Source organism: Macrotis lagotis, chromosome 1 (assembly GCF_037893015.1).
Source record: "Macrotis lagotis isolate mMagLag1 chromosome 1, bilby.v1.9.chrom.fasta, whole genome shotgun sequence".
In the NCBI taxonomy this organism is placed as follows: Eukaryota; Metazoa; Chordata; class Mammalia; order Peramelemorphia; family Peramelidae; genus Macrotis; species Macrotis lagotis.
The window spans coordinates 84,151,735-84,160,698 of NC_133658.1; positions in this window are offsets into that span (position 1 = coordinate 84,151,735).

Here is an 8,964-nt window from a genome sequence, read left to right on the forward strand (position 1 = left end):
AGGGTAGGAAATATTTTATTTTCATCTCTGTACTCTCATGTAGGCCAGCACATCATAGGTGCTTATTACATGTTTGTTTATTGAATAAGTGAACATTCTTGTTCTGTCTCATCATGAATGAAGGATTTCAGTGTTAGCAATTTCTTTTATTTTTATTTTTTGTTTTGTTTTGTTTTGTTTTTGCAAGATGTGGCTAAATGACTTGCCCAAGACCACACAGCTAGATAATTATTAAGTGTCTGAGACCAGATTTAAATTTAGGTCCTCCTGACTGCAGAGCTGGTACTCTATCCACTGGCCTCCTAGTTGCCCCCAATGTTAGTAATTTTTTATAGTTTATATTTCCTAAATTTTCTATAGTAATATTTCCTAAAATTCCCTTAAAATTAATTTGAATTTATTTTACATATTTCAATTTACTTATCTGATCTTTAGAGAATGTAAACTGCTTGACAGAAGGTTCTGCTTTCAGTTTTGTTAGTGTCTGACAAACAATAGTGCTTAATAAGTGATTTTCAAGAGATAAATGAATTAAAGTGGATGCCTTTCACCACTTGTCTTCTACTGAGGGTGAAATAACTACTCACTGAGGATGTGGTAGAAGAAATTCTTAGGGAATTGAAGGTTGAACTGACTGCCTTCTGAGATTCCTACCAATTATGAGATTTTGTTATTTTATCTCCTCACTCAAACTTTAGCATTCATATATCTATAATCATTCCTAACAATAAATAAAAAGGGGACACAGGAAATGTTCAGAGACTATTTCTTTACTTTCAAATGTCTAGAGAGTCTATTATCATTATGATGGTACTGATGAAGCTATTGTTTATTCTGGAATCAGTGAGGTATAGCCCACTCAATAACCTTTCAAAGCAATTACTGAAATCATAGACCAGACATAGATTTGAACATTTTTTCCCCCTCTCCCTGGGGTCTTAATGGGACTTCATTCTTTTTTCATCTAGTTCAGTTTGAAAAGTATTTATTGCACACCTATTAGAAGTCTGAGTTAAATATAGAGGATACAAAGAGATAATAAAAATAGTCATTGCCTTTAAGGGGCAAGGGGAGGGGGGGAATAAATATAGAGATAAACAAACATAACTATATATCAAGTAAATACAAACTAACTTTGTGGAACTAGGAAAAAGTACTCTTCACTCTATTGCTCAGTTCCTGAGAAGAGTGGGCTCACATTCAACATGGTTGCTATAAAGATTTCCCCTTCTTTTCATTGAGGATATATATATTCTACCTTGGGAGAGTGGACTCAATTTAATGCGGTGACTACTAAATATTCCTCTCACCAATTAAATAGAAAGCCTAGTGTAAGGGCTAGACTATTAGAATTAGGATCAGGAAGACATGGGTCCAAATTTTTCTCTGATGCATAGTAGCTGTGTGACCCAAAGCCATTTCATATATTAAGTAACTTCCTAGCATTTATTAGATAAGTAAAACAATGGATAGAGCACTAAGCCTGGGGTCAAGAAGACCTGAGTGCAAATTCAGTATCACAACTCTGTGAACCTGAATAAATCATTAACTTTGCCTCAATTTCTTCATATGTAAAAAATGAGCTGAAAAAGGGATTGGCAAACCACTCCAGTGTCTTTTCCAAGAAAATCCCAAATGAGGTCATGAAGAGTAAGACAAAAATGAGACAAATGAATAACTAAAATACTTATCTACCACTGATGAACTATAATCTATTTTGTTGGAGGAAGATATCATATCATGGGTACCAGAACTGCTGAAATCAGGAGGTTGTCCATACTGCAAATGTAAACAATACTGCTCTCATTTTACTGAGAAGGAAGTTTATCCTGGGCAATGTGTATATATATATATATATATATATATATATATATATATATATATATCCAGGGAGTAATCATTCAGTCCTGTCTTTATGTACATAAACAGAGCTCCTTGGGGATTCAATTCCCCACATGGAAGATGCTACAGAGTTTGCATCTGTGGGAGCTGCAATGACATGCAATGAAAGTGTATCACAGAAAATTAGGAATTTGTAAAAAAACAATAACTTAAAACTGAACTAAGGTTTGAGATCCTCTTCATGGACATTCTATAACTGGTTCCAATCTGTTAACCACACTATTCTTAAGAAGAACCTATTTTGGATGCCAGAAAGCTACATTCAAATGTTATTCCTTATTCTAATTCTCCCCTCTCTTCTCTTGGCTCTTTATGTGGTTTCTTGACTGATAACATCTAGTGAGAGACAATATGGTGAGTAGATGGCTCTTGGACTTCTGAGTTCTTAGATCCTCTCTGAGTATGTCAGGAGGAGGCCGGCCCATACTATGTAGAAATTGTGGTAAGTCTGAGTTTACTTTGCCCAGAGATAGACGTGATAAAGGAGAGAATATGTCTGGAGTTGTGTAGGGAAAGTCTTTATACTTCAGTGTTCTAACCATATCTTAGAAGTAAATATCTTAGGAGACCAATTACTAACTGGTGAATAACATTGGGGGGGGACACTTCTGGAGTGGAGACTTAAGTCAAAGTATTAGAGAAAAATGTTCTGAGTCCTCAGAGACACCCATAAAACCTCAAGGAGAAGGTGTACTCACCATCCAAAAGAATACTAATTATCCATGGATAATGAAGAGCATATCTAGAGTTCATACTTGGGTATCCTGAATGTAATACTCTAAATCTAACAAGCAAAATTGTTCTTTCACTACAGTAGAATTAGCCTCCTCACTTGGAGGTCAAACAGTTTGTTCATATTCACTTTTGTGAGATTACATACTAATGGCTACATTCACTCCTCTGTGGAGCTGAGCTGGATTAAAATCTAATTAGTAATATTTAATAAAATAATTTCAAATACAATAAAACATAGATAATGTTAACCTATGATATTATAACTTACTATGCACCCACAAGGACCCTTGGATACAATTTATTTATTCCATTTCTATTTGAGTTTGAGACCACAGATGTTGGACATAGCTTTTTTTTCCTCCTTAGGTGATTCTAAACTGTTTTCCCATAGGTTCTTCATGAGGATAGTTAGATGGTATAGTGAGAGACCCACTGATCATTTGGAATTTGCCTACATTTCTATTTCTTTTGCCCTGGGGGAAGACAAAAGCTTACTTGGATTTCATTCAGACAAATGATGGTATAAGGTCAGAAACAGAGGGCTAGACATGGGTGTCAGGAGATCTAGGTTCCATTTATATTCCCTTTCAGTGTTCCATCTCTAAGGGAAAGTCAGCAGGATGCTCCTAGAAGCTACATATAAAATTTGCCCCTAGGGCTTTGCTCAGTCCTTTGCAGAACTATGAGAAGCAGTTTATTCCTTTCCTTTGGGTCCATATGGTTAATTAACATTTAGCTTAATGTCTGGGGGAAAGGGGATAATTTTGAGTAGGTCTGCTTACCTTGCTGGGGCTCTAGCCAAGCTTGATCTCTTTGGCTGATTTAATTGGCTGGTTGGCTAATTATGGGACTCCAGTCCCAAGTTAGACGAGCTGATTGCACCTGTCCCAAGAGGCCTCTGTGTTTTCCTTAGACTAAATTCTTATTCCTGAAATCTAGAAAATAGGGCTAGGATCTGGGAGAAAGGAATCATGAGGACCCAGGTAGCTCTCTGGATATTTGCAGATAGATGTTGACACTCAGTCTATTCACAGAAACTTTTTTCCTTTGTCTACCAAGGAAAATGGTGTTTCAGTACAATGATGACTCTTGCCCTGAACTTATCTCTCTCTCTCTCTCTCTCTCTCTCTCTCTCTCTCTCTCTCTCTCTCTCACACACACACACACACACACACACACACACACACAGATAGAAGGACTGAGACTACCTTTTAAAGAAATACTGTTTTAAGGTCAAGTTCAAAGATAACCTTAACAATTTATTTGATCCCTGAGAATTTTCTCAAAACTTTATTGCCTCAGGGAAAAAATATGGGAAACAACTTTCAAGAGTTTATTTATTTAATACATTCTGTCACTTGGTAATTAAGTGTGTACTGTTTGTAGAGTGCTGGTGTTAGGTGAGGGAAGGAAAGTCAGTTTAAAGGTCTGCACTTTGAGTCCTCCACCCATTGCTCAGGCTTTGTATGTCATTTTATAAGTCACTGGAATTTCTTCACCTACAATACCAAATGGGATTAAGGGTCAGTTTGGGTTAGATAATCTCTAAATTTACTTAGCATTCTGAATCTTATGATTCTATGTACCACTCCTGTATACTTACTATGGTAGTCCATTTTCTTATAGCTCTCTATAGCTATCTTAATGCTATCTATAGTTAGGTACTAAACCAATACTGAACTGAAAGTACCACAAATAAAGGGATCTTGATAATTTATAAGATCCTATTTTATTTTTGTTTCTATATTTATAAGAACTTGCCCTCTAGTTCTAAGAGAACTGGACAATATTCTTTTATGATTTCTTGAACTAAGCTATCTATGTTCTTTTTTTCTTTGTTCATGGTATTAAAATAATCTAATAATTCTTAATTAGTTTTTTCTTCATAAATATCTTATTTTTTCCAGGCCTTTGATTTTGCTCTAATATTTCTTGTTGTCTCTTGGAGTTATTTGTCTCTATTTGATCCATTCTATTTTTTAGGAAGTTTGTTGCTTGGACAAAGTTTGTATTTCTCATGTCAAACTCTTAATTTCATTTCTGATTCTCTCTTCCTTGACTCTCATTTCTTTTCTGATGTTTTCCTCAAAAGTTTTCATTTAATTTTAAAAATAACATTTATTTTAATTTTTAAAACTCTTCTTTCATGTTTTCCAGGAATTCTAATTTAATTTGTACCCACTGCGAATTTGTTTGTAGGTGCTTTGGAGATATTTTCTATTTTTTGCATTCATGTCTTAAGGTTCTCTACCACCATAAAAGCTCTTTATAGTCATTCTTTTTTTTCTTGTTTGTTCATCTTTCCATTCAATTTCCTCAATTCAAATGTGAAATTAGCATTTCTGAAGGAATGATTTGGTTTTCATTTCTTTCAAGATCTTAGAAATAGACTTGCAGCCTGAAAGCTTTCAGCGCTCCCAAAATGATCTGATCAAAGGTAAATTCTGATCCCCCCCACACACACTTCATCTAAGTTTTGTAAACCTCTAACCTAAATTCCTAGCTGGTCAACAGAAGAATGATGAACTCAGGTTCTGTCAACCAGTTGGGAAACTTTTCTGGTTCAAATCTGAACTGTATGCTTCCTTTTGTTCTGGATTCCTGGCCTGTTTATTCTTCTGTAAACTTTAGAGTAGAACCTGGAACTGAGACATTATCATCCTCATTTTACAGATTAGAAAATGGAAATTCAAGAGGTAAAATAGCACATCCATGGTTACAGTTGGTATCAGAGTTGATTCAAACCCAACTTTCTCCAAACTCTAAGAGTTGTACCTTTCTTTCTTTTTTCCTTCCCTCACTTTCCTGCTTTTCTCTGTTCATATTAGGGGAAAAGTTTGGAGTGGGAATGATCCTAAGCTGCAGCATTCCTGCTTCCCTCTGAATTTATTTTTTTTATTAAACCATGCAGGGTTTCCCCACCTAGGGATGCCACCACTGAGTGCACAGCTCACCTTATCAATCCTCCCAGAATTAGGTAATGGAAGTGAAAGATATCAATTAGTAGATGTTCTTGCACTCTGTTTGTGGTGTTACCCATGTATAGGTCTGGGACCTTCTCTTACCATAGTGCATGATACTGGAGTGCATGGTATGGTCTTGGCCAGACCTGATGTCCCAAGATGTCTTTTTTCCTATAAAGAGGTGGGTTAGTCAAATGATTTACCAGCTTTTTCTGTATTTCCACATCAGGATTTAGTCTGGCACATTTTCTAGCTCTACTTGGAGGAGATATTTTTAAGGTAGAGTTTATTTCCTTGCTTCCTACTGCTCCAATTTCTTGGTTCCACCAATTATACTACCTATAAACTTGGTTTGAATACATCAAGTTTGTCAAACAAATAGAGAAGTTCTCTAGGAAGCTGGTCAAAAGAGTCTAGTTTAAAAGACATATCAGAAGTAGAGATTTGAGAGTCTTCTTTTGGGTGGAAGTGGGGTGAATAGGAATTCATTGGGAAGGTATAGAGTTAAGAGAATATAGTCTAAGAAACACTCACATTACTGAATTAGACTAAGGATAAGGGGCCATTTCAAAAGAAAGAGAAAAAATGATTAAAGAAGCAGCATAAGAACTAGGGGAATAGAATATTTCTGAAACCAAGGGTAGAGGGAATATCTCCAAGGAAGAATATTCACCAATGTCAAATGCTATAGAGAGACCAACAGAATGAGAACAAAAGTACACTAAATACTTCAATCAATTTAATTTAGTATATGTGTTTTCTCAAGTGATGGTGAATGAGAGATTATTAATAATCATTGATTTGGGGAGATCCAGAGGTTTCCTTTTTTCTATTGCCCTTATTTCAACGTTCAGTATTTTGAAGGCCATTACTAATAATGAGATTGAATTAAATCTCCTCAGTCTTGGTCAGATTCCATCCAACTTTACAAGGAATAAGGGTGAAGCTCTCAGTTCATTTTCTTCAGCTCAGGCTTGGGTAGAGGACATAGATTCTTTGTCTAGATTTGTCCAAGGCAGGGGATGATTTAAAAGTAAATGACATAATCAAAGTTCATTGGAAGAGCTACAACCCCTCATTGTAAAAGTCATTTTCTCTCATTATTTGTTAACCAATCAAATTTTATTGTTAACCCTGGAACATCCACTTTTCCTCTGTCATATAAACCTAGAGTCTGCGGCCACGAGGCACTGATATCTTTTATTAAAATGTTAGCATTATTAATGAAATTTCTACTGAGAAATTATGTCTTTCAAACTTTTTAAGTATCACATGTAAAGAAATTTTACCCAGTGTATATCTTGCCTGCTGTTCTAGCAAATGGCTGTGAACTTTCAACAAAACATCTCCCACTTTCAACAAAACATCTCCCATCTTTGGACCTCTGATTTCTCATTTTCAACTGAAAATATTGGTCTAGATTATCTCTAAAGACTTTCCCAGCTCTGACATTTTATGATTCTTAAGACAAAAGTTTTTCTTTGCTTATTAATGAGAAGTAACCTGAGTCAAGACTAGAGGCAGCTCAGTGCACAATTTATCTTTACTTGAATTTGGCTGACTTGAGACCTGGATTTCTACCAAATGGTTGACTCCATCTTATTCTTCACATAATCTGAAGGAGGGGGGGCATTCTCTTAGCTTGATTTGTTAAGCTTTACTAGGAATTACCTCAAATCTTTCAAGAACTTAACTTAAGTGACCAGTTTACATCACAAAAGTACTTTTAAAAAACAGAGAAAGATGGTTTCTGAGACTGTTACTCTGGTCTGAAGATAATTGGCAAGGCCCTGGGGTGTCTCCAACCCAGTGCTGGGAATTTCTGCCCTTGGCTCTGAGCCAAGGAATGGCAGTGAAGGCCTCCTTAGAGAACTGAGTGGCCTCCTCTGTCCCACCCCCGCACAGAAGGAGAGGAGACTAGAGATTCTTTATCTTTGGAGTCAGTTGTTTCTCTTTCTCCCCCACAACCTCCAGGGAATCTCCCTAAGTTCTTATGAAAACTTTTGTGGCTGTTTCTTTCTGACATTTTTAGTTACAAAAGTTCACTTATAAAAAAGTTGATTATAACCTGATTCAGTCTGAGTCTGTGAAAGGCAGGCCTTCATAGCCCAGTTTGAAAGTGAGACTTTCCAGTCTTTTCTCCCTACCCTTACCATGAGATGCTATGGCCTTCCTTGTATCTACTCTGTATGTATCCTGTATGTACCCATCTGTTTCTTAGTGACCTTGCAGATTACTTAAGCAAGTCAATTCTTCTCTATGGACTTCAGTTTTCTTCATTTCCTTCATTGTCTTTCCTCATTAGAATGTAAGCTCTTTGAGGATAGGGATTGCTCTCTTTCCTTGTATCCTTAACTAGTAGCACAATGCTAACACATAGTAAATACTTAAAAAATACTCTTTGATTGGTTCTGGCTTCCAGGATTTTCCAGATTAGAAGAATTTTTCTAATCTCTTACCCTGTCGCAGAACCTAAAATTTCTGTGGCTTTCATAGTCACAGTTAAACAAATGAAGAGATCTTAGGGATAATCTATTCTAACTTTTGCCTTTTTAATAGATTTTATAAGATACTGAGGTTCATGAAGGGAGAGATTCACCCAAAACCAGAAAGAAAGCCAGGCCTTGAATCCATTCTTATGGTTCCTGGTCAAAAGTTTTTGTTCTGAGGTACATTGGTTGACTCTATAGAAGCCCAGGTCCATGCAAAGGATACAGAGCAGGATGAAACTTCCATGGTATAATTTAGAGGACTCTGAAAGGCCATAATATATACTCCCTCCTGGCTTGTCTGAAATTCATTTCTCTCTTTGAGTCAGAATTCTGGATTCCTGGAGGTTATTGTAAAATAAAAATATGTCTTTGGAGAAAAGTAAAAACTACCTATTGACACCTCTGCTGGGAGTGGTTATATAGATTAGTTTTCATGCCTGGCAGAGACCATGGTAAGGTCCAAAGTGTAGACATTTGCCAGGAAAGAAAGGAGGGAAAATGGTAAAGGGAAAGGAACATGAGTAGGGGGAAAGCTGAGAAAGGGAGAAAGGACCTCCGTGGGAGGGTAGCATTTAAAGTGAAAAGGGTCACTAAAGGCAAAAGTCTATTTCTCAGTTTTAAGTAAGGCCAACCCAGTTTAATTTTGCTCAGTTTTTGAGCCAATCTAAAAATTCTTAAGAGAATCAAAGGATCTTAAAAGGGTAATTTGTAGGGTAATCCAAAGCATTATTGAACAGGAATCTTCTCTATAATGCACCCTAAAAGTTGTTATTCAGTGTCCATTTGAAGAACCCTAGGGATGGAGAATATCACTCTATAATGATGATGACGATAATGATGATGATGATGACAAAGGACATTTATATAGTACC